This window comes from Papio anubis, chromosome 11 (assembly GCF_008728515.1).
Source record: "Papio anubis isolate 15944 chromosome 11, Panubis1.0, whole genome shotgun sequence".
NCBI lineage: Eukaryota > Metazoa > Chordata > Mammalia > Primates > Cercopithecidae > Papio > Papio anubis.
In genome coordinates, this window is record NC_044986.1 from 104,671,353 (window position 1) to 104,697,536 (window position 26,184).

Genomic DNA, 26,184 nt, shown 5'->3' on the forward strand with positions numbered 1-26,184 from the left:
GATCTCGGCTCACTGCAAGCTCTGTCTCCCGGGTTCACGCCATTCTCCTGCCTCAGCGTCCGGACTAGTTGGGACTACAGGTGCCCGCCACAGCGCCTGGTTAATTTTTTGTATGTTTAGTAGAGACGGGGTTTCACCGTGGTCTCAATCTCCTGACCTTGTGATCCGCCCGCCTCGGCCTCCCAAAGTGCTGGGATTACAGGCGTGAGCCACTGCGCTCGGTCAAGGCAAGTCACTTTGTTAGGAGAGTAAGCGCTATCTTTTCCTTCATCCAAGAACACCTTGAAAGGCTGGTCCCTGGGAACCCCTAAGAAGTTCTAATTCTTTCTTAAATTTTTATTTTTTATTTTTATTCATTTATTTATTTTTGAGACAGAGTCTCCCTCTGTCACCCAGGCTGGAGTGCAGTGGTGCAATCTCCGCTCACTGCAAGCTCCGCCTCCCGGCTTCAGGCCTTTCGCCTGCCTCAGCCTCCTGAGTAGCTGGGACTGCAGGCGCCTGCAACCACGCCCGGCTAATGTTTTGTATTTTTAGTACAGACGGGGTTTCACTGTGTTAGCCAGGATGGTCTCGATCTTCTGACCTCGTGATCCATCCGCCTCGACCTCCCAGAAGTGCTGGGCTTTCAGGCGTGAGCCATCGCACCCGGCCAATTTTTATTTTTTATATTTTGAGACAGGGTCTTGCTCTGCTGGAGTGCAGTGGTATGATCACAGCTGACGGCAGCCTTGTCCTCCTGGGTTCAAGAGATCCACCTGCCTCAGCCTCCCGAGTAGTTGGAACTATAGGCCTGTGCCACCATGCCTGGTTAATTTTTCTATTTTTTGTAGAGATGGGATCTCGCCATGTTGCCCAGGCTGGTCTTGAACTCCTGAGCTCGAACAATCCGCCCACCTCTGCCTCCTAAAGTGCTGGGATTGTAGGCTTGAGTCACCGCGCCTGGCCAGAAGTTCTTATTCTGACAGAGGAGGGACAGAAGGAGCAAGGGGAGCCCCGAGGAAACAATGCCAGTGTTCGCTGGGTTGCTTTGAAGTGAGTCTAAATTCAGATCTTTCTGGCCAACTGAATTTCCAACTGTTTCAAGTTTTTGAAACAGGAGGGTTTTCAGATGTGCAAAAACGATTTGCTTACTCTTACCTTCTCCTCCTTAATGGGCATTTTTCCTTTAAATGCTATACAGATGACAGAAGTATTCCCACTCCGAGGGTAAATTGGAAAGTACACGTCATAGTTCGAGACGCGTTTGATGTTGAGTTTTGCTTTTGGATGCTCGGCTTCATGAGCTTATATATCTAGGCCCTTCTAAATCAGAAACGGATCCTTAACACAGGGTAGCGGCCTCGCCGGCGAGATTCAGGAAGGGAGGCACAGAGGTTCCATTTGGCTTCCTTTATTGTTCTACGGATGGCATGAAAGATTTCCTACAAAAGAGAAATCAGAAACCAGAATAAGTCATCCTGTTTGTTATCTCTGGTCAGGCAAATAGTATTAAAAAAATTCTTTTTCAACATTAGATTTGCATCGCATGTGTTGGAGTATCTTATGAAGACCAAACAAATGGTTCGTGAGGAACTAGGTGAAAATGGTTTCTCATGAGATTTGCTTTGTTTATGGAGTGTTAGAAAACTGGAGCCAGATACAGAAAACAAAGGCAGATTTTAGGGCGTATAGAAGTTCAGTTGGGTGTTGTTTTTTGTTTTCTGTATTTTTTTTTTGAGGTAAAGTCTGGTTCTGTTATCCAGGATGGAGGGCAGTGGTGCGATCTTGACTCACTGCATCTTCGACCTCCCAGTCTCAAGCGATCCTCCCACCTCAGCCTCTCAAGTAGCTGGGACTACAGGCACACACCACCACACCCAGCTAATTTTTGTATTTTTATGTAGAGATGGGGTTTCACTACGTTGCCCAGGATGGTCTCAAGCAATTTGGCTACCTCGGCCTCCTAAAGTACTAGGGTTATCAACAAAACCAAACCCCCAAAAAACAAAAAAAACCCCAAAACCAAAACAAAAAAACTTGAGGAAAATACAGTAGTCCCTCCTTCTCTGCAGTTTCACTTTCCAAGGTTTCAGTCACCCGAGGTCAACTGTGGTCTGAAAATACTAAACGGCAAATTCCAGAAATAAACAATTCGTAAGTTTTAAACTGCGTGCTGTTCTGAATAGCATGATGAAATCTTGCCTGGGTCCCTGCTCTGTCCCATCCTGTTCAAATCATCGCTTTGTCTAGCATATCCACATTGTGGATGCTAGCTGTCTGCTAGTCAATCACATATTCTGCTCCTGATATCCGACCATCAACATGGTCATGGCTGTGTGATCCAGGATCACCTGAAGCAGATCATCCTTTCTCTGACATATTATCAGAAGGTCAGTAGTTGCCTAGCATGACATCACAGTGCCTATGTCATTCACCTCACTGCATCTCACCAGGTAGGCAGTGTATCATCTCACATCATCACGAGAAGAATGGTGGGTATAGAACAGTAAGATATTTTGAGAAAGAGAACACATTTATGTAACTTTTATTGTAGTATATTGTTAGAATTATTCTATTTTATTATTAGTTATTATTGTAGCTTTTTAATTTTTTTCTTTTTTTCTTTTGAGATGGAGTCTTGCTCTGTGGCTCAGGCTGGAGACGGAGCACAGTGGTGTGATCTCTGGTCACTTCAACCTCTGCTTTCTGGGTTCAAGCAACTTTCCTGCCTCAGCCTCCCCAAGTAGCTAGGATTACAGGTGCCTGCCACTATGCCCGGCTTTTTTTGTTTTGTTTTGTTTTGTTTTTGTATTTTTAGTAGAGACGGGGTTTCACCATGTTGGCCAGGCTGGTCTTGAACTCCTGACCTCAAGTGATCCGTCTGCCTTGGTCTCTCAAAGTGCTGTGATTACAGGTGTGAGCCACCAGGCCTTGCCCTATTAGCTATTATTAATCTCTTACTGTGCCTAATTTATAAATTAAACATCAGAGATTTATATGTATAGGGAAAAAAACATAGTATATATACATAGGGTTCAGTACAATCCATGGTTTCAGACTTCCATTGGGGGTCTTGGAATGTATCCTACAAAGATAAGCAGGGGGCTGTTGTACCATAATTAGAACTAAGTGAACCACACATTCTTTCCCTGAAGGAGATAAGGTCCCTCAATATCAAAGACAGTTTAGAAAGGATAACCCAGGACATCGAGTACCTTTCAGGTTTACCATTTATTCCTTTTCTTAACTTTTTTTTTTTTTTTTTTTTGGTGAGTGGGGGAGGTTTGGTTTAGGCCTGAATAACTGATCTTTATCTATCTAGACATCAAATGCTTATTTTCTTGGTTGCAATTTCATCACCTAAAATGTCTCTGTATATATAAACATTGCTCTTCTTTAATAGAAAGCTGATGAACTTCGAAATTCATTTGAAATATGTATTCAATATAAACCACTCTTCATTTCTTGCAAAAGTAGAGTAACACAGCAGCCTCTTTTTTTTTTTTCAAAATTATTTTCTATTCTCTCATCTCATTTTTCATAGCACCCCTGTTCAGACTGAATGGGAATATTGATAAACATGAAACATGCTCAACTTCTCTAATAATCAAAGAAATACATATTAAAATGAGATGCCACTGTTTCTTCTATCACTGGGACTGAAATGAAAGGTATTCATCATATCCATTGTTAGTGAGAAAGCCGGACAGAGAAAGATCAGAGAGAGCGCCACCCCCATTACCCACAGCTTTCCAGCTCTGGCCCTGCTCTGTGGCTGCCCCTCAAGTCTGAAAATCACCTCATATTCTTACAATAAATCCCTTCTCTTCTCTTGCTGCCATTTTTCTCTACTTATTTGCAAGTAAAGAGAATTAACTAATCTAATGAATTTTTTTTTTTGGCTTTCATTTCAACCTGTTGTCTCTCTCTCTCTCTCTTTTTTTTTTTTTTTTTGGAGACAGGGTCTAGCTCTGTTGCCCGGGCTGAAGTGCAATAGCGCGATCTCGGCTCACTGCAACCTCTGCCTCCCGGGTTCAAATGACTCTCCTGTCTCAGCTTCCTGAGTAGCTGGGATTACAGGTGCCTGCCATCATGCCCGGCTAATTTCTGTATTTTTTGTAGAGATGGGGGGGGCTTCACTATGTTGGCCAGGCTGGTCTCAAACTCCTGACCTCAAGTGATCTGCTCTGCTCAGCCTCCCAAAGTGCTGGGATTACAGGCGTGAGCCACCGTGCCCAGCCATGCTTTCTCTTTATAGTATTTGTTACTTCTACAAATTGATCACTTGGAGTTTCTTGCCTTGACTATATTAAGGATATCTAATGGCTTCCTAATTTTTCTCCCCTGGATCCTGCATTGGATCATTTTCAGTTGTAGGCCTTTTCTGTGAACTTGTGTGTATTTTTCCCTTTTCCTTTGTCTAAGTGTGATTGTGCAGGCCTCACCTTTTTTCCTCTTCCCTTTTCTGAGCTTCAAGCAAAAGGTAAATCTGTTCACACTTGATGATTGCTAACAGACTAAAGAATTCATTGCCCTTGGCTCTATTCATTATATACTTCTTACAGCCATAGCTGGGGGCAGATTGATGTGCTCAGCCCCCTACTCATGCCCTAAAACAGATTCATTTGAGGGCTCTTGCGGTACTCAGGTAGGAGGACTTCCTAACCGGGCCCCCTGACACACCCTTTGATTCTTTGAACCATCAGCTGTAACCCTCAGTGTGAACTCTAATCCCCAGGGAGGACCACAATCTCCAGGGTAGATTGCAATCTCCATGACAGACTGCAGCAGGATCCTTCTGTTCTCTAACTTAGGGGTCTCCAACCCCTTGGCTATGGATGGGTACTGGTCCATGGCCTCTTGGGTACCAGGCTGGATAGCAGAAGGTGAGCTGTGGGTGAGCGACCATTACCACCTGATATGGTTTGCCTGTGTCCCCACCCAAATCTCATCTTGAATTGTAGCTCCCGTAATTCCCACATATTGTGGGAGGGACCTGAATGGCGTGAACCTGGGAGGTGGAGCTTGTAGTGAGCCAAGATTGCGCCACTGCACTCCAACCTGGGCGACAGAGTGAGACTCTGTCTCAAAAAAAAAAAAAAAGAAAAAGAAAAAGTAACGTCTTTTCCTCACCCATCACAAGGTTCATGACTGAAACTCCCATAACAAAAGGCATTAACAAGAGAAAAGCATATAAACTTAATATAAGTTTTTTTTTTTTTTGAGGTGGAGTTTCACTCTTGTTACCCAGGCTGGAGTGCAACCTCTGCTTCCCAGGTTCAAGCGATTCTCCTGCCTCAGCCTCCCAACTAGCTGGCATTACAGGTGTCTGCCACCATGCCTGGCTAATTTTTTGTATTTTTAGTAGGGGTGGGGTTTCACCATGTTAGCCAGGCTGGTCTCAAACTCCTGACCTCAGGTGATCCACCCGCCTCAGCCTCCCAAAGTGCTGGGATTACAGGTGTAAGTCACCACACCCAGGTAAACTTAATGTAAGTTTTATGTGACACAGGAGTCTTGAAATGAAGACCCAAATAAACAGGGAAAACTGGTTTTTCTTTTTGTTTTAGAGATGAGGTCTTGCTATGTTGCCCAGGCTGGAGTGTAGTAGCTATTCACAGGCACGATCATGGCACACTGCAGCCTTGAACTCCTGGGCTCAAGTGATTCTCCTGCCTCAGCCTCTCAGTAGGTGGGACTACAGGTACACACCACCGCACCTGGCAAAACTGTATTTTTATGCTTAGGTTTGCTGAAGAGTGGATATAATATGGACAGAAGACAGGGAAATACTGGGTAGAAGAGGGCAGTTCCTGGCAAAGGCCCCACCCTCAAGCCCGGAGGCCCATGGCCCTAAATGGGGACAGCCATTCGTGTTTTTGCACCCACAACATTGCCTTTTGGTCCACCACGCCCTTTATCCTGAACCCACATAAACCCTAAACCCCAGGCTCCAGAAGCAGATGAGCAGATGAAGAGATGGGACAAGCAGATGAATGGCAAAATGATGCAGCAGAGGAAGAGGGAAGAAGAGGAATATCTGAATGCCGAGAGGAGTTTTGCTGGGGGTGGCCAGAGAGGAATTCGGCTGCTGGACAGCCAAGCTCCAAGGGAAGATCATCTTCCCACTCTATCCCCCGCCTCTAGTTCCCCATCCATTCTGCTGAGAGCCACCTCAACCACTCAATAAAACCCTGCATTACCCTTCAAGCCCGTGTGTGACCCGATTCTTCCAGGATGCTGGGCAAGAGTTTGAGATACAAAAAGCTGTCACATTGACCTTCTGCCCCTGTGAGAAGGCAGAGGGTCCCTCAAACTGGTTAACATTTAATTCATCTGTGGATGGCAGGGCAAAAAGGGCACGCTATAACACATGCCCACTTGGGCTCCTGCATCTGTCCGTCTGTGTACTCCCCCTACTCTGAGAGGTTTGACCAGCAGCAGGACTGAACAGGTGAGCCACGCCTCTGTCGCACATCCTACGAGGCGGATCAGGGAACTCTCCCATTTCAGATAGTTGTGTAGAAGTATAACTGAATCCAAGCTTGTAACACTTGCTGCACAGCAGCCAATAAGTCAAGAGACAAAGCATTGGGGCAAGGAAAACAACTTCATTCTGAGAGCCAGCAAACCGAGAAGATGACCAACTAGTGTTCAAAACAACCATCTTGGCAGGGCGTGGTGGCTCACACCTGTAATCCCAGCACTTTGGGAGGCTGAGGCAGGCGGATCACTTGAGACCAGGAGTTTGAGCCAGCCTGGCCAACATGATGAAACGCTGTCTCTACTAAAAATACAAAAATTAGCTGGGTATTGTGGCAGATGCCTGTAATCCCAGCTACTTGGGAGGCTGAGACTGAAGAATTGTTTAAGCCCAGGAGGTGGAGTTTGCAGTGAGCTGAGATTGCACCAATGCACTCCAGCCTTAGTGACAGACCGAGACTCTGTCTCAGAGAGAAAAAAAAAAAGAACCATTTTAAGTCAGTACAAATTTCAGGCTCTTTTTATGTTAAGGGCAGGGGCAAGAAAAGGGGGTTTGTGATCAAGAGAAGTATCTGATGACCACAGACATCTGGGCACCAGCAAGGGTCCGAGGAGGCTGGGAAACCTTTGTGCTGGGTCAGGTCACAATGTTTCCATGAGTTTTTAAAGTAACTTTTTTTTTTTTTTTTTTCTGAGATGGAGTTTCACTCTTATTGCCCAGGCTGGAGTGCAGTGGCGTGATCTCAGCTCACTGCAACCTCTGCCTCCCAGGTTCAAGGGAATCCCCTACCCGAGCCTCCTGAGTAGCTGGGATTATAGGCACGCACCACCGTGCCTGGCTAATTTTTCTGTATTTTTAGTAGAGATGGAGTTTCTCCCTGTTGGTCAGGCTGGTCTCAAACTCCCGACCTCAGGTGATCCACCCACCTCGGCCTCCCAAAGTGCTGGGATTACAGGCATGAGCCACAGTGCCCAGCCTAACATGTCTATCCTCCTTATCTCCTCTTGGGTTAGTTTTGGGAAAGGGACTGTAATCATTTTTTTCTAAAGCTAAACTATAAACTAAATTCCTCCGATACTTAGACGGTATACATGCAAAGTTAAGCAGAAGCTTTTGAACCTAAAGCCTATGACCATGGTGGAGGGGGTAGACAGAGATAAAATGGAGTCAGTCATGCTAAGACTCCATCCACTGTTACAGAAGTATGATTGCGGCTGGGTGCGGTGGTTCACGCCTGTAATCCCAGCACTTTGGGAGGCCGAGACGGGCAGATTACCTGAGGTCAGGAGTTCGAGACCAGCCTGGCCAATATGGTGAAAGCCCGTCTCTACTAAAAATACAGAAATTAGCCGGGCATGGTGGTGGGTGCCTGTAATCCCAGCTACTCGGGAGGCTGAGGCAGGAGAATCGTTTGAACCTGGGAGGTGGAGGTTGCAGTGAGCCAAGATTGCACCACTGCACTCCAGCCTGGGTGACAGAGCAAGACTCTGTCTCAAAAAAAAAAAAGGAAGTATGATTGGACAAAGAAGGTATGATCTAACGGTAACAGACTGGGGGAAAATTAGTAAGGCTTGTTTGTTGAGATTCTTCTTTGTTTCTCTGTCTTCTTCATTTCATCTGAATATAGGAAGGACCCTTCTGGAATGACCTATTTTGGGAAGTTCAGATAATTCTTTTACGACCTGCTTCAGGAGAGAAGGGCAGAAGGTCAGAAAGATCTTCTTGCTTCTGCTGTTTTCTCATATGCCCAAGTATCATATTTTGGGGGAGCATGTCCTGAACCCCATTACTTTCATAGTACTTAGTTGGGATAGACCCCTGTAACAAAAGGCAGGTTAACAAGGGAAAAACAAACAGAAGCTTATTAACATGTATATATACCTAATGTATACACAGATGACATCCAGAGAGATGAGTACAATCTCAAAGAGGTGGCTTTGAATTCAGGATTAAATACCATTATCTGCAGAAACAATGCAGGGGAAGGCTTATGGGGATGTGATCAGAAAAATTATGGTAAATAAGAGAAGAGTTTGTTATGCAGATTTAGGTTGATGCCTCCAGTTAATACAGAATGTCTGGGCTCCTGGCTAAACTTCATCCTCAAGCCTGGAACCTCAATTCAACCCTAAGTGAAAACAGCTGACCCTGATACAGAATGGCTGAGCTCTTGGCTAAATTCCACCCTTAAGCCGGGAAACTTGGCCCCATTTTTCACCCAAATGATTGCCTTTTTGGTTCACCTTTCCCCCTATCCTCTGCCCATAAAAACCAGAGCAGCTGGCAGAAAAAAAAAAAAAAGAAGGCCGGGTGCCATGGCTCACGCCTGTAATCCCAGCACTTTGGGAGGCCAAGACGGGTGGATCACGAGGTCAGGAGATTGAGACCATCCTGGCTAAAACAGTGAAACCCCCTCTCTACTAAAAATACAAAAAATTAGCTGGGCATTGTGGCAGGCGCCCGTAATCCCAGCTACTCAGGAGGTTGAGGCAGGAGAATGGCGTGAACCTGGGAGGCGGAGCTTGCAGTGAGCCGAGATCGCGCCACTGCACTCCAGCCTGGGCGACAGAGCGAGACTCTGTCTCAAAAAAAAAAAAAAAAAAAATTAAAAAAAGGAAAAGAAAAGAAAAGACAACACAAGCAGCTGACCAGCAGGAATACAAACTGCTGAGCCTCGGGGATGCAAGCGGCTGAGTGGTGAGTAGAGAAGCAACTGAGTAACTATGGATAAATGTGGCTAACTTCAGACAGTGCAGTTTTGGAGGGGAGACCGGGCAGGGACAGCTGGGTTTCAGGCAAAGATCACCTTCTTCCCGCACTGTCTCCTTTCCAGCTCCCCTTCCACTGAGAGCCACTTTCACTACTCAATAAAGTCCTCCGCATTCGTCATCTTTCAAACAGTTCGTGTGACCTGATTCTTCCTGGACACTGAACAAGAACTCAGATGTCAAAAAGGGCAAAAGGGCAGGTGCGGAAGGCTCTCACCCTCACCATTCACTGAGCTGTTAATACTTAGCTGTCCGTGGACTGCAGGCTTGGTGAAACCAGACACTCTAGTTCCTGCCCACGAAGGGGGTCAAGGTCAAGGGAATAATACCATCTCACAGTGATAAGAGTCTCTTGTGATTAAGAGTTATCCTTTTCTTCCTGGTACAGGAAGATATCCTTAAAAGTGGAGATTCCCTTTACAGATGTAAATTTCTCTTACGAAAGGGTAACCTCTACAGTTTTCAGAATTTAAGCCTCACAGGATGCAGGGCCTCACTGCTCCCCAGCCTTCTTTCCTTCCCTGAGTTTTCTGGCAGAGAGACGGGCTACACGTGGGGATCTTACTCTGGCTGTTTCACAGTTTATTATTCAGTATTTTGGTAGCCACACACCCTCCGTCTCTGAGACAGGAAGTAGACTCAGAGGGAGGTATAACGTGCCTTATGACTTTTTTCAGTCTGGCTCTGGTTAGATTTTTCTTAACTCAGCTCCGTTGGCAATAACAAAGGGTGGAAATTTCTAACAGGTTTTGGCATGAGATTGTCTCTCAGTCTGACTTTTCAGTAGGAGAAAGGAAGCTGATGAGGAACCCAGTTCTCCTTTGAACAGTGACCTAGCAATGTCTTCCCCCCACATGAAATCTACCTTCCTCTCTATGGGTTTCAGTAGTCTGTACGATCTGGCCTAATCCCGAAATTCACACCCTCTACTGCCAGCAGGCTGGCCTCCTTTGCTGTTTCTTTTCATGCCACTTGCTTCCTGGCAGGTCCCCTTTCTCTGTTTAGCTATATTCTTCCATGTATAAACCAAAAATAAAATACTAAGTCCTTCAGCTGACTAAATGGACTCCCCTTTTGGCCAAGGGGATCCCAAAGAAATGTAAAAAACTAGTTCAGGCCATGATGGGAAGGGGAGTTGGACATGCCTCATTACACCTTCTCCCTTTTGGAGTTTAAACATAATTGTCCAGGATTAACATTAAAACAGAGATCATAAGACTGACAAAACAGACTCTTTGTAGCAATAAGGTAACAAATTCCAACCTGACTCTGGTACATCATAAGACAGATAACAAGCCTTAGAGGAAATTAAAGTATTTTATTTCAAATGAGACAGGCTAGTTCCCTTGACCTTAACCCCCTTCAAGGGTGGAAACTGGAGTGACTCCTTTCATGCAGCCTGCTCCTGACCACTCCTTGTGAGAGGGAGCATGTGAGCAAGCAAATGTGGGAACTGGAGGGAATGAACGCTAGAACTGGCTGGTCACTCCTCTCTGGCAGGAGCAGGCTCTGTGTGACCCCTTGCAGCATCCAAGCCCCTGCCATCTCGGCACCTGAGTTCTTGTCTGCTGTCCAGGAAAAATCAGGTCACTGGAATTGATCGAATGGTTGTGTATGGGGAGGGTTTTATTGGGCAATGGATGTGACTCTCAGTGGAAATGAGGAGTTGGAAAGGGGCTGGTGTGGGGAGAAGGTGATCTTTCCCTGAAGCCATACTGTGTGAAGTTAGCTGTGTCTATCCGTAGTCTCCAACACTCAGCAGCTTGCATCCCCACTGGTCAGTCATGTGTGTTGCTCTGCCAGCTGAAGTCTTTTTATGGGCACAGGACAGGGGCATGGCAGGCCAAAAAAAGCAACATTTGTGAGGAAAAATTGGGTCAGCTGTTTTCACTTAGGGCCATGGTTTCAGGTTTAAGGGTGGGTTTAGCCAGGAGCCCAGCCATTGGGTATCACAAGTATACTTCTTTTCTTCTTCTTCTTCCTCTTCTTCTTCTTCTTCTTCCTCTTCCTCTTCCTCTTCCTCTTCCTCCTCCTCCTCTTCCTCTTCTTCTTCTTTTTTTTTTGAGACAAAGTTTCACTCTGTTGCCCAGGTTGGAGTGCAGTGGCACAATATTGGCTCACTACAACTTCTGCCCCTTGGGTTCAAACGATTTTCCTACCTCAGCCTCCTGAGTAGCTGGGATTACAGATGCACACCACCATGCCCAGCTAATTTTTGTGTTTTTAGTGGAAATGGGGTTTCACCATGTTGGCTGGGCTGGTCTTGAATTTCTGACCTCAAGTGATCCACCCACCTCGGCCTCCCAAAGTGTTGGGATTACGGGAGTGAGCCGCCGTGCCTGGCTCAAAAGTATATTTCTTTGACAAATTTTGGAATGGCTCTGCAAAACCATCTCTTGTGGGGTAAATTCACATTCTGTAGAGAATCTCCTTCCTTTATTAGTTCTTTTCCTGATTGAAGGGAGATTTAACTGAGACTCTGACACCTTTTAAGATCCAAAAGGAGACATTTACCATTTATTCTCTCTGAAGCCTGCTACTTAGAGGTTTCAGGTACATAATAAGAACCTTGGCTTCCACAACCTCTCTTATCTTAACTTAAGCATTTCTTTACGACTTCAATTCCTTTTTTTGTTTTTTTGAGATGGAGTCTTGCCCTGTCAGCCAGACTGGAGTGCAATGGCACAGTCTTGGCTCACTGCAACCTCCTCCTCCTGGGTTCAAGCGATTCTCCTGCCTCAGTCTCCTGAGTAGCTGGGATTTCAGGTGCGTGCCACCATGCCTGGCTAATTTTTTGTATCTTTAGTAGTGATGGGGTTTCACCATGTCGGCCAGGCTGGTTTCGAATTCCTGACCTCATGATCCGCTGGCCTCGGCCTCCCAAAGTACTGGGATTACAGGCGTGAGCCACTGTACCTGGCCTTCTGACTTCAGCTCTTTAGGCAATACTTAACTCTTTCAACCAATGGCCAGTCAGAAAGTCTTTGAATCCTACTATGACCTGTAGGCATTTCCTCTTCAAATGACCTGCCTTCCTGGGCCAAACCAATAAGTACTTTCCATGTATTGATGTACGTTTTTCCTGTACCTTCTGTCTCCCTAAAATGTATAAAACCAAGCTATAATCCCACCACCTTGGGCACATGTTCTTAGAACCTCATGGTACTGTGACCCAGGTTATAGTCATTCATATCTGGCTCAGAATAAACTTCTTTAAATTACAGATTTTGACTTTTTAAAATCAACACATGTAATGCCAGATCTAGTTCCATCTCCTTCATGGAGCCTTTTTATAATCCCAGCCCACACTGAGGCCCTCGGCTCTCATCCATTCATTCATTCACTGATGTGGGGCCATATCAGTGGCAGTTCAAAGCGCTGTCTGGCTGAAAATCATAGGCTGGGCGCCGCGGTCAGTTTTTCCGTAATCCCAGCACTTTGGGAGGCCGACGGGCGGATCACGAGGTCAGGAGATTGAGACCATCCTGGCTGACATGGTGAAACCTCTGCCTCTACTTAAAAATACAAAAACTAGCTGGCGAGGTGGCGGGCGCTCTGTAGTCCCAGCTACCGGGAGGCTGAGGCAGGAGAATGGCGCGGAACCCGGGAGGCGGAGGCTTGTGGTGAGCCACATCACGCCACTGCACTCCAGCCTGGCGGCAGATGACTCTGTCTCTGGCCAAAAAAAAAAATCACTGACATGGGGGAGATTGAGTAATGGGAGAAAAGGCAGACAAATTTATTTAATGTGTATACACAGGAGCGTTCGGAATGAAGACTGAACCCACCAGTGAGGTACAAAAGTTTATATACCATCTTATGGCTACAGAAAGAGTGGGGGCTTGGATCCTGGAGGTAAAAAGAAATTTAGGCAGAAAGAAATTTAGGCAGATAGTGAGGGCAACAGATTCCTCAGCAGAGTGTCCCTTACAACAAAAAGCAGTCCCCAAAATCATTTCTAACAAAGAGCAGCCTAAAAAATTGAGCAGGAAACATGAATAAGGGAGTTGGAAGCTTGCATGGGAGAATGCCAGCAGCTGTGCCAATAGAAAAGGGCTACCTGGGGGCCAGGTATGTCCAACACGGAGACTCCATCTTCCCTTTGTTTTGTCACCATGTGTTCAGTAAAGGAATGGGCAACATGGTGCAGCTCAGGCACAGGACCTGCCCGCATAATAAAATATTAGGGTGGGGCTACCAGAAATTCGTGCCCTATGCAAATGGCACACCTAGTCTAACTAGTTTTTTGCACCCTATGTAAATCAGACATCACCTCCTCACCAGCTCATCTATAAAACCCCCTGCATTTCACTGCAGATCTGGCATTTTCTGGGAACCGCCCTCTGCAGCAGAGAGCTATTCTCTTTCTTTCGCTTATTATACTTTCAATCTCAACCTTACTCTTTGTGTGTCTGTGTCCTTGTTCTCCATGGCCATGGGACAAGGAACTTGGGGTGTTACTCCAGACAACGAGGCCATTTCACAGATAAAACAGATGATGGAAGAGGGTAGAAGTGGAATTCTGTTGAGGGGATTACTAGGGAGAATAAATGGATTTGGGAGGCCGGGCACGGTGGCTCAAGCCTGTAATCCCAGCACTTTGGGAGGCCGAGATGGGCGGATCACGAGGTCAGGAGATCGAGACCATGCTGGCTAACACGGTGAAACCCCGTCTCTACTAAAAAATACAAAAAATTAGCCGGGCGAGTGGCGGGCGCCTGTGGTCCCAGCTACTCGGGAGGCTGAGGCGGGAGAATGGCGGGAACCCGGGAGGCGGAGCTTGCAGTGAGCTGAGATCCGGCCACTGTACTCCAGCCTGGGCGACAGAGCGAGACTCCGTCTCCAAAAAAAAAAAAAAAAAAGGATTTGGGAACAGAGATTAACTTGTAAATACTTCTCTTCAACAGTGATAGGGTGGTTCAGATGTGGGTACATTCTCGGGCTTACAGGGAGGGGAAGAAAAAACAATTGTTCTTCTCGATGGGCCTGGATCTTAGGCAGATAAAGGAACTTTAACTCTGTGGAAGAGATGGTGGTGGTGGTGGTTGGGGAGGCCAGACAGACCTTGAGACTTCTTCTTTAGTATGTCAACGTGATGTATTTTGGGGTATTTGGTTTCTGAGTCCCAACACTGAACAATTTGCTAGATGTTTATGCTTGTCAATCACCATGTTTAGTGAGAACCTCAGAGTAAGTAAGGCAGGCTGGTCCTTGCCTTCATGGGACTGAGACTGTTGAAGGAGTCCTAGACATGACACATACGAAAGTCACATCATAATAGATTCTTTAGTCCTCCTTGTAATCCTTGTTTATTAATTAGGGTAATCTTTTTTGCAACCCATAAAATCCAGTTCTGGGATATGAGCCAAAACACATATTTCCTGGGAAGGCCCCGCGGCTCCTCACAGAACTGAAGGGAGAACCGGAACCCTGGCTTCCAGTTGGCAGCAAGAGAGACCCTCCAGGGATTTCAGCTGCAGAAGCATTTAGACTTTCTCTTCAGGGCACCACCTCTGCTTCAATAACTGCTACTTTCTATATCCATGCCAAGTTTCAAGTCCCAGGAGAAAATTGGAATGTTTAAGCTTGAGTCAGGTGATTGCCTCTATAAATGAGGCACCTGTCTGGATGCAGGCAGGGAGAGGTTGGTGTGGGAGCTGGGGCCACGGAGGGCCTTTCCCACAGTGGGGAGATTGTGGCGTGGAGCCGTTCTCCTGCAGATGCTGTGCGGTGCTGCCCAGATTTCTCCTTCAAAGATGGAGAACTTATATCCCTGGCTGCTGGGTGTGCTGTCAGCTGGGTGGGAGCCATCAGTGTTCAGTGGTGGCCTGGGAATGGCCTCTGCCCAAGGAGTCACCTTTTGTCCCATGTCACGCTCCTGTCTGGGGATTCAATGACTGGCAGGAATGTATGGAGCTGTCTACAGGCCCAGAGTGGGACACTTTTAAAGGGACATCCCAACTTCAGAGCCTCCCACAGCAGGCCGCTCAGCTCCATCTGGCCGGTCCTGAGTTCTTCCCTTTCCCGACAGGTGTTGGCCCTGAGAGCCCTCCCTGGTAAATTCCTGTGCCCTGATCTCCTCTCCAGAGTTGGCTTCCTGAGGAACCCAACCAGCAACACACCCCAGTGGAATCTGTAACACCTTGTGATGCTCACACAATTATACTCCTTTTTTTTTTTTTTTAGAGACAGTATCTTGCTCTGTCACCCAGGTTGGAGTGCACTGGTGCCGTCATAACTCACTGCAGCCTCGAACTCCTGGGCTCAAGTGATCCATCTGTCTCAGCCTCCCAAAGTGCTGAGATTACAGGCAGGAGTCACCACTCCTGGTTCGTAATTCTACTCTTTATTATATATTATCTGGCATCGTTTATTAATTATTTCACATATTCCTTATGCTTCCTGTTATGGTCTGAATGTTTGTGTCTCCCCAAAACTCGTGTATTGAAATCCTAACCCCAAAGGTGATAGTATTAGGATATTAGGAGGTGGGGCCTTTGGGAGGTGATTAGGTCATGAGAGTGGGGCCCTCATGAATGGTGTGAGTGCCCTTTTAAAAGAGAGCCCGGAGAGCTTGCTGGCCCCTTCCCCTATGTGAGGACACAGTGAGTAGGCTCTATCTAGGAACCAGAAAGAGGGCTCTCTCCAGACACCGAATCTGCCAACACCTCAGTCTGGGACTCCCCACCTCCAGAACTATGAGAAATGAATCCCTGGGCCAGGCACAGTGGCTCACACCTGTACTCATAGCGCTTTGGGAGGCGAAGGTAGGAGGATCACTTGAACCCAGGAGTTTGAGGCCCACCTGGGCAACATAGCAAGACCTTTCTCTACAAAAAAGTAAAAAATTAGCCTACTGTGGTGGTGCACATCTGTAGTCCCAGAGATCCAGCTGGCTGAGGTGGGAGGATTGCATGAGCCCAGGAGTTCAAGGCTTCAGTGAGCTGTGACTGAACCACTCTATTCCACTCTAGGCGACAGAGTGAAACCCCGTCTCAAAAAAAAAAAAAAAAAAAAAAAGAAGAAGAAATAGACCAGGCTCAATGACTCACACCTGCAATCCCAGCACTTTGGGAGGTCAAAGCGGGAGGATCACTTGAGCCTAGAAGTTTGAGATCAGCCTGGGTAATATGATTAAGACCCCCATCGCAACAAAAATTAAAAAGCTAGCTGGGTATGGTAGCACGTGACTGTGATCCCAGCTACTTGGGAGGATGAGGAGGGTCGTTGTAGCCTGGGAGTTTGAGACTGCAGTGAGCCGTGATTATGTCACTGCACCCTAACCTGGGTGACAGAGTGAGACTCTTTCTCTCTAAATAAATAAATAAATAGGCCAGGTGCAGTGGTTCACGCCTGTAATTCCAGCACTTTGGGAGGATCACTTGAGGTCAGGAGTTCAAGACCAGCCTGGTAAACATGGTAAAACCCTGTTTCCACTAAAAGTACAAAAATTAGCCAGGTGTTGTGGTGGATGCCTGTAATCCCAGCTACTCGGGAGGCTGAGGCAGGAGAATCACTTGAACCCGGGAGGCAGAGGTTGCAGTGAGCCAAGATTGTGCCACTACACTCCAGCCTGGGTGACAGAGTGAGACTCTGTCTCAAAAATAAAAGTAAAAATAAAAATAAATGAATAAATAAATAAATACATGTCTGTTGTTTATAAATTATCCTGTCTACGGTATTTTGTTATGGTGGCCTGAATGGGCTAAGGCACCTTCCAAGCTAGAGTACAGACGTTCTACATATAGAAACCTCAGCTTCTCTGACCTGTAGCCCTCAACCCTGGTTGTAGCAGGAGGCACATAAGTGTCACTCAGAATTATGTGTTTACTGATGGACTGTCTCCACTTGAAGGGCAAAGCTATGCTGAGTCTAACACAACAGAATGTTGCTATTTTAGATGGATCAGAGATTTAATATAAGACCCTTTTTTTTTTTTAAAGCGGAGTCTCCCTCTGTTGCCAGGCTGGAGTGCAGTGGCGCGATCTCTGCTCACTGCAACCTCCAACTCCCTGATTCAAGTTATTCTCCTGCCTCAGCCTCCTGAGTAACTGGGATTACAGGCATGCACCACCACGCCCAGCTAATTTTTGTATTTTTAGTAGAGACGAGGTTATACCGTGTTGGCCAGGATGGTCTCGATCTCCTGACCTCATGATCGACCTGCCTCCCAAAGTGCTGGGATTACGGGCGTGAGCCATCGTGCCCAGCGAAGACCTCTTTTGAAGGGGTTTCTAGTCAATAGATTGCCTTTTTTTTTTTTTTTTTTTTTGACGCGGAGTCTCGCTCTGTCGCCCAGGCTGGAGTGCGGTGGCGCGACCTCGGCTCACTGCAAGCTCCGCCTCCCGGGTTTACGCCATTCTCTGGCCTCAGCCTCCCGAGTAGCTGGGATTACAGGCACCCACGACACCCCCGGCTAATTTTTTTGTATTTTTAGTAGAGACGGGGTTTCACCATGTTAGCCAGGATGGTCTCCATCTCTTGACCTTGTGATCTGCCTACCTCGGCCTCCCAAAGTGCTGAGATTACAGGTGTGAGCACCGCGTCCGGCCTAAATAGATTTCTTTTTTCATTTGTTCTTTAGCTGGCTCATTGCTTTTAGAGGCTAGAAACTACTGATTAGGGAGAGTAGACCTCTCTGCCATAACCTCTTTTTTCCCTCTGCAGTCCAGGTTTTCCTTGACTTCCATCTCTAGGGATGCAGCCACAGAACCTTACAAAACATGCTTAAGTGCACAGTTTTAAGAGACGTTTTCATTCTTTATGAGTGCATGCGTGTGTGGGGTTGGGGGGCTTTCCATGCCAGACTATGACATCATATGTCTCCATGCCTATATTTGGGAGCCGGCTGGGTCCACAATAGCCATATGCTGAGAAGAATGGAAAGCTGATGATGGGCTCACAGGCTTTGATCTGTTAAATAAATATTTTTTCAAGAAGAGGAGCTTTAGGAATAAACCATTTCAGCCAGCACCTTTGTGATCATCCCAATTCTAAAATAGAGAGAGATTCCTTGTACCTAGAGAAAGTTCAGTTTTAAACATTGAATAAAAACATAATTTTCTAGTTCTTGGCTCAGTCTCTTAATCACTTTTACCTCCACCGCATTCAGAGCTAAACATAATTTTCTAGTTCTTGGCTCAGTCTCTTAATCACTTTTACCTCCACCGCATTCAGAGCTGATGCTTGCAAAGGGAAGTTGTTACCCCCTACCCATTGGTTTCTGTCTGATTCTGATCAGTAGTAATATTTCATAGAGCTGCCCATGACACCGGCACATTTTCCCCACCCCGGACACATGTGTTGTTTCCTTTCATTTTGGAAAAATTGTGCTGTGAGCACAGCGAGGAGAATAACTTCTATGTCGTTCCTCTTATAAAGAATGTGCTTTTATAACATGTTTTTTAATTGATAAAGAGGTAAGGGTAATAAATGAGCATTTGATCCAAGTTTCAGCAAAGGACTCTTTATTGGAGTACAGACTCTAAAAAGTTTTTTTAGGCAAGTACCCAGAGGCAATTTTTAGAGCCATGAGGCTGAATAAGAAGACGATGATTCTGAATGAATTCCACCACTCCTTAGACATAAATTAAGTCTCCTTCCAAGTGGAGTGGCTAGTGGGCTGAGAGGACAGATTTTAAAACAGTTGAATCCAAACATAAGCTGGATTTGCATTTTTTAAAGCCTATAGTTTGCTTTTCACATTTTCTCTCTTCCCCAGGGACTCTGGCATTGTATGGTCTAAGCTGCTTTCTTACAAAGGTACCTTAGGTTCATTTACGAGGTGTGGAATAGAGAACCAGCCTGGCGCTTTGACTGGCTGAACTTTCCATCCTGCTTTAAACAACCTGCTAAAAGTCAGTGTGATTTACAACAGTAGTTATAACTACCCTTTTACTTAGCCAGGAATATTCTCATGCTATCAAAAAATAGAGGCACATTTGGAACCACTGTCATTCCTATCTCTTGATTAATCATCTCGGTGATTCATTCATTAAACAAGTTTATGCAGCTAAGGGGCCTTCTTTGGTGAGGTAGGATGAAAGGTAATCACTTGTCCTAGTTATATCCAGTACAATCTTTATTTTTTTATTTTTAGATTTTTAAAAATTTTATTTTTCCATAAGTTACTGGGTTTTTTTTTGAGACGAAGTTTCGCTCTTGTTGCCCAGGCTGGAGTGCAGTGGCATGATCTCAGCTCACGGCAACCTCCACCTCCCAGGTTCAAGCAATTCTCCTGCTTCGGCCTCCTGAGTAGCTGGGATTACAGACACCCACCACCATACCTGACTAATTTTTTGTATTTTTGGTAGAGATGGGTTTTCGCCATGTTGGCCAGGCTGGTCTCGAACTCCTGGCCTCAAGCAATCCACCCGTCTCGGCTGCCCAGGCCAGGCTGGGATTACAGGCGTGAGCCATCACACCTGGCCACATCCAACGCAATCTTAAAGAGAGGGAGGGTCTACTGAACAGATAGAAGGGGCGAAAATGCTTGATTAGTTTCTCTCTCTCTCTCTTTTTTTTTTTTTTTGAGAAGTAGTCTTGCTCTGTTGCCCAGGCTGGAGTGCAATGGTGTGATCTCGGCTCACTATAAGCTCCAGGTTCAAGTGATTCTCCTGCCTCAGCCTCCCGAGTAGCTGGAATTACAGGTGCCCGCCACCATGCCAGGCTAATTTTTGTTTTTTGTTTTTTTTTTTTTTTTTGTTTTTTTTTTTGAGACGGAGTCTCACTCTGTCGCCCAGGCTGGAGTGCAGTGGCTGGATCTCAGCTCACTGCAAGCTCCGCCTCCCGGGTTTACGCCATTCTCCTGCCTCAGCCTCCCGAGTAGCTGGGACTACAGGCGCCCGCCACCTTGCCTGGCTAGTTTTTTGTATTTTTTAGTAGAGGCGGGGTTTCACCGGGTTAGCCAGGATAGTCTTGATCTCCTGACCTTGTGATCCACCCGTCTCGGCCTCCCAAAGTGCTGGGATTACAGGCTTGAGCCACCGCGCCTGGCCTGTATTTTTTAGTAGAGATGGGGTTTCACCATGTTGGTCAGGCTGGTCTCGAACTCCTGTCCTCAGGTGATCTGCCCGCTTCGGCCTCCCAAAGTGCTGGGATTACAGGCGTGAGCCGCCATGCCTGGCCTGCTTGATTATTTTCATGAATTATTTCCATGTGTCCCATGACCATGTGGCAGGTGCTAGTGTCTGTAACATTCACTGGAGTCCTTTTCATGCTGGTGTTTTACGTTGCGTGAATCCATGCAGTTGAAATGAAAATTGCACACATACAAATACACACCCTATACCCCTCTACTCTCCAAAAAGACTCCTCAAATGTTTCCAAAAAATTAGGATGCCAGGTATGTATTTGTAAAAGGCCACCCGAGATGATCGTAAGTACTGTTATTGAACCCAGTTGAGGTCTGCTTGCCTGGCACGATAAGACCAGATATCCACACCGAGGTTTGCAGTGGGAAGAAGGAAGGTGTTTATCTGCAGGTTACCAAGCAAGGACGATCAGGCAGCTTATGCTTAAGTCCTGACCATGCAGGTAAGGGTTTTTAAAGACAGGGGTGGCTGGGCACAGTTGCTCACGCCTGTAATCCCAGCACTTTGGGAGGCTGAGGTGGGTGGATCACTTGAGGCCAGGAGTTTGAGACCAGCCTGGGCAACATGGCAAAACCCCGTCTGTACTAAAAATACAAAAATTAGCCAGGTGTGGTGGTGCACGCCTGTAATCCCATCTACTCAGGTGACTGAGGCAGGAGAATAGCTTGAACCTGGGAGGCAGAGGCTGCAGTGAGCTGAGATGGTGCCACTGCACTCCAGCCTGGGCAACAGAGGGAGATTCTGTCTCAAAAGAAAAAAAAGATATTATCTTTAGTTTCCATAGGGAACCAAACATCCCATGATTCTAGCTTCCTTGGCTATTGTTTTAAGTTACTATTCCCTTCTTGCTTATCAAGTTGTTTATTTATTTATTTATTTATTTATTTTTTTTTTTTTTTTTTGAGACGGAGTCTCGCTCTGTCGCCCGGGCTGGAGTGCGGTGGCCGGATCTCAGCTCACTGCAAGCTCCGCCTCCCGGGTTCACGCCATTCTCCGGCCTCAGCCTCCCGAGTAGCTGGGACTACAGACGCCCGCCACCTCGCCCGGCTAGTTTTTTGTATTTCTTAATAGAGACGGGGTTTCACCATGTTAGCCAGGATGGTCTCGATCTCCTGACCTCGTGATCCGCCCGTCTCGGCCTCCCAAAGTGCTGGGATTACAGGCTTGAGCCACCGCGCCCGGCCTACAAGTTGTTTATTTATTTCTCAGGGCTGGCTAGGTACCTGGAATTTCCCTTGAAAGGAGCTCAAGATTTTCTTTCTTTCCATGCTTGTAGAGGCCTGCAGGCCACTAACAGGTCTGTGTTCTATCTTATTACTAATATCTTTTAAATTGCATGGTGCCTTTTTTTTTTTTATAGGAGCTCAAAAAGCTTCCTTCATATCTACTATGTGCTTGGAAACATAAAAACTCCTATTTTGTGTAGAGGTGAAAGCCATGTGCGTATAAGCTTTTGAGACAGTGACACATAAAAACGATGTACCCTTGGGATAACTTCCTGCTATAGATAGAAGAAACGCTGCCCAGCTGGGCGCAGTGGCTCACACCTGAAATCCCAGCACTTTGGGAGGCCAAGGCAGGCAGATCACAAGGTCAGGAGTCCGAGACCAGCCTGGCCAAAATGGTGAAACCCCATCTCTACTAAAAATACAAAAATTAGCTGGGTGTGGCGGCGGGTGCCTGTAGTCCCAGCTACTCGGGAGGCTGAGGCAGGAGAATTGCTTGAACCCAGGAGGCAGAGGTTGCAGTGAGCCGAGATTGTGCCATTGCACTCCAGCCTGGGCAACAAGAGCAAGACTCCCTCTCAAAAAAAAAAAAAAAGTATGCAGCCCATTATATGTAATTTTTTGCCAAAGCTGAGATTTCCTGCTTTTCTCAGACACCAAGCAAGATGAGAGTAAAGTTACAGTTAGTTAGTCAGGTTAGACTCTTCTCTCATTTATTTTTTAAATAGGGAAATATTTAGAAAAAGTGTTAGAGGCCGGGCGCGGTGGCTCAAGCCTGTAATCCCAGCACTTTGGGAGGCCGAGGTGGGTGGATCACGAGGTCAGGAGATCGAGACCATCCTGGCTAACATGGTGAAACCCCGTCTCTACTAAAAATACAAAAAACTAGCCGGGCGTGGTGGCGGGCGCCTGTAGTCCCAGCTACTCGGAGGCTGAGGCGGGAGAATGGTGTGAACCCGGGAGGCGGAGCTTGCAGTGAGCCGAGATCGCGCCACTGCACTCCAGCCTGGGCGACAGAGTGAGACTCCGTCTCAAAAAAAAAAAAAAAAAAAAAAAAAAAAGAAAAAGTGTTAGAGACCAACTCCTTGAGTGTCAGGGCCTTTGAATTGAGAACTTTCATAATTGCCCAACAGATTCCTTGCCTGTTTCCCAGATAGAGCCAATGTTTGAAGACAGGGGAATTGCAATAGAGAAAGAGTTTAATTCACACAGAGCTGGCTAAGTGGAAGACTGGAGTTTTATTACTCAAATCAGTCTCCCTGAAAATTTGGAGACTGGGGTTTTTTAAGGATAATTTGGCAGGGAGGGGACCAGTGAGTGGGGAGTGCTAATTGGCTGGTTTGGAGATAAAAATTATAGGGGTTTGAAGTGGATTCTTCTTACCGGCTTGTGTTCCTGGGGGGCATTGCAGAACTGGTTGAGCCAGTTTACTGGTCTGGGTGGTGCCAGCCGGTGCATCAGAATGCAGGGCCTAGAAAACACCTTAAGCACCGATCTTAGGTTTTGCAATAGTGATGTTATCCCTAGGAGCAATTGGGGAGGTTCAGAATCTTGTGGCTGGATGATTCTTTTTTTTTTTTTTTTTTAAGAAGACAAGGTTCTTTGTTTATTGGGCTAAACAGGGCAATAAATTGTGGCTTATACCTCACTTCTTAGATCTGCTTCTAGAATAAGGAGTTTATTGACAGTTATCACCACATTGGCAGAGGTTTTGCAAAAATGAAGGGCTAAATCTTTTAGGAAATGTTTTGTTAATTTTTAATCTGACATAAAAAGTTGAAGAAGTAATCTAAAAAATACAAGGTTTAAGGAATAGTGGTTCTTCCTAGAGACTATAAAGAGCCATAATCCAAATGATAGTGAAAAAAGAGTTTCAATTTCCATTGAAAATACTATAAGATACACAGCTTTGAGAATTATATTTTTCTAATTGTAACATTTGGAATTTCATTTCAGTGAAATCTGCTGTCCTAAGACAAGCATGAGCAATTAATCCTAGGTCTCCACACCTTAAGACACACCATGTAATCCCCGACCCATTATTCCTTGTGGCATGACCAGGTCAAACCAATCCTTGACATCCTCAAATTTCACCTTAATGAGGCTGACACTTTTCAGCTTATCGACTGGCAGCTCCTTTAGGTATTCTAGACGGCTAAAGAAGAAACCTTTGGCACAGCTCCAGCCTTGAGAGGTTCTGTAATGAGCCTGCGACCTTCCAGTAATATCTTCCCTTGTTTTTCCTGAAATGGCCTGGACTTTACTATTGTCACGACACTGCTCAGCCTCCTGTCCCCGGGAAAAACCTTATTGTAGCAAAGTCCAGACTCTTCCCAGGTGCTGGGAGTGTGGGATGGGGACACCTCAAGCAACTGTTTCTCTCATTGCTCATGGGCACTGGCCTCAGATGCCGCCTTGCCCGGCTGCTTCCCAGGAGCGTGCTTCCGTTCCTCCACCTCTCCAGAAGGAAACGCCACTTTCCCTGGGCTCCGGCGCAGTGCCCAGACCCAGGGCCTCGCGTCAAGATCCCAAGTCTGTACCACCTGCAGCAACAGTGGCACAACAAACTGCGTGGGTTTCACCAGCGCCACCATCTTCCCTGAGTCCCGGCTGCATGACTCTTAAACTAAACCATAATTTATAATCTTGTGGCTAATTTGTTAGTCTTACAAAAGGAGTCTGGTCCCCAGGCAAGAAGGGGATTTGCTTCAGGAAAGGTCTGTTATCACCTTCGTTTCGAAGTTAAACTCTAAACTAAGTTCCTCCCAAAGTTAGTTTGGCCTACGACCAGGAATGAACGGGGGAAGCTTGGAGTTGGTCAGGTCAGATCTCTTTCACTGTCACAACTTTCCTTTCTTTGCTTTTCTTTTCCTTTTTTTTTTTTGAGACGGAGTCTCGCTCTGTCATCCAGGCTGGAGCGCAGTGGAGCGATCTCGGCTCACTGCAAGCTCCGCCTCCCAGGTTCACACCATTCTCCTGCCTCAGCCTCCCGAGTAGCTGGGACTACAGGCATCCGCCACTACGCCCGGCTAATTTTTTGTATTTTTCGTAGAGATGGGGTTTCACTGTGTTAGCCAGGATGATTTCCATCTCCTAACCTCGTGATCCGCCCATTTCGGTCTCCCAAAGTGCTAGGATTACAGGCGTGAGCCATCGCGCCTGGCCATAATTTTCTCACTGTTACGATATTTACTTTGCTCTGTTTCACTTTGCTCTGTTAACAGAAAAACCAGACTCTTAAATATTTTAAAGAGGTTTATTGTGAACCAATAGGAGTGACTGTGGCCTGGAGAAGACACAACCCAAGAAGCCTTGAGTATGTGGTCCTGGGACAACTGAATTACAGTTTGGTTTACACATTTCAGACATGCAGGAGTTACAGGCAAAGGCATACATCAATACATGGAAGGCATACATTAGTTCAGCCCCAAAAGGCAGGATATCTTGAAGGAGGGGTCTTAGAGGTTATAGGTGAATTCAGAGATTCTTCTTCTTCTTTTTTTTTGAGATAGGGTCTCACTCTGTCACCCAGGCTGGAGTGCAGTGGCGCCATCACAGCTCACTGCAACCTCCGCCTCCCTTGCTCAAGCAGTCCTCCTGCCTCAGCCTCGTAAGTAGCTGGGATTACAGTCATGCGCCACCATAGCCAACTAATTTTTTGTATTTTTTTTTTTTTGTGGAGATAGGGTTTTGCCATTTTGTCCAGGCTGGTATCAAACCTCTGACCTTAAGCGATCCATCCCCCTCAGCCTCCCAAAGTACAAGATTACAGGCATGAGCCACTGTGCCTAGCCCAGAGATTATTTAATTTGCAATTAGTTAAAGGAATAAGCCTCTGCCTAAAACTTGGAGCCGGCACAAAGAAATGCTTCAGATGAGGGTGCTGTGTCAGAATCAGCCACAATATCCTGGGTTAAAAATGATCTATTTAGGGCCGGGCACGGTGGCTCATGCCTGTAATCCCAGCACTTTGGGTGGCCAAGGCAGGTGAATTGCTTGAGCTGAGGAGTTCGAGACCAGCCTGGGCAACATGACAAAACCCCATCTCTGCAAAAAAATGCAAAAATTAGCCAGGTGTTGTGGTGTACACTTGTAGTCACAGCTACTTGGGAGGCTGACGTGGAAGAATTGATTGGGCCTGGGAGGTGGAGGTTGCAGTGAGCTGAGATTGTGCCACTGCACTCCAGCCTGGGTGATGGAGTGAGACTCTGTCTCAAAAAAATAAAAAATGACCTGTTTAGCAAGATTGATGGACTGCAGATGAGACTTCACCCTTGCCTTGCATTGCTTTAAGCTCTGTTTATAATTTGGTATCTTATTGGCCACAATGAGTCTATTCTGTCAGTCTTAAGATCTCTATTTTAACATTAATGCTGGGTAGTTGTTGCTTCTAAACTTCAAAAAGGAAAGAGTATAATAAAGTGTGTTAGACCTCCCACCCAGTCATGGCCAGTAATTTAGTTTCTAACGTTTCTATGGAATCTCCTTGACTAAGAAGGGGTTCATTTACAGCTTCAACTAGACCTGCATGACTAGGGCGATCAATTTTTGTGGTATGGAATTTTTATCATGTAACAGGGACTTGTATACTATTAAGGGCTGGCCTATTCTTTGTTTCCAAAGATCAAAACAGT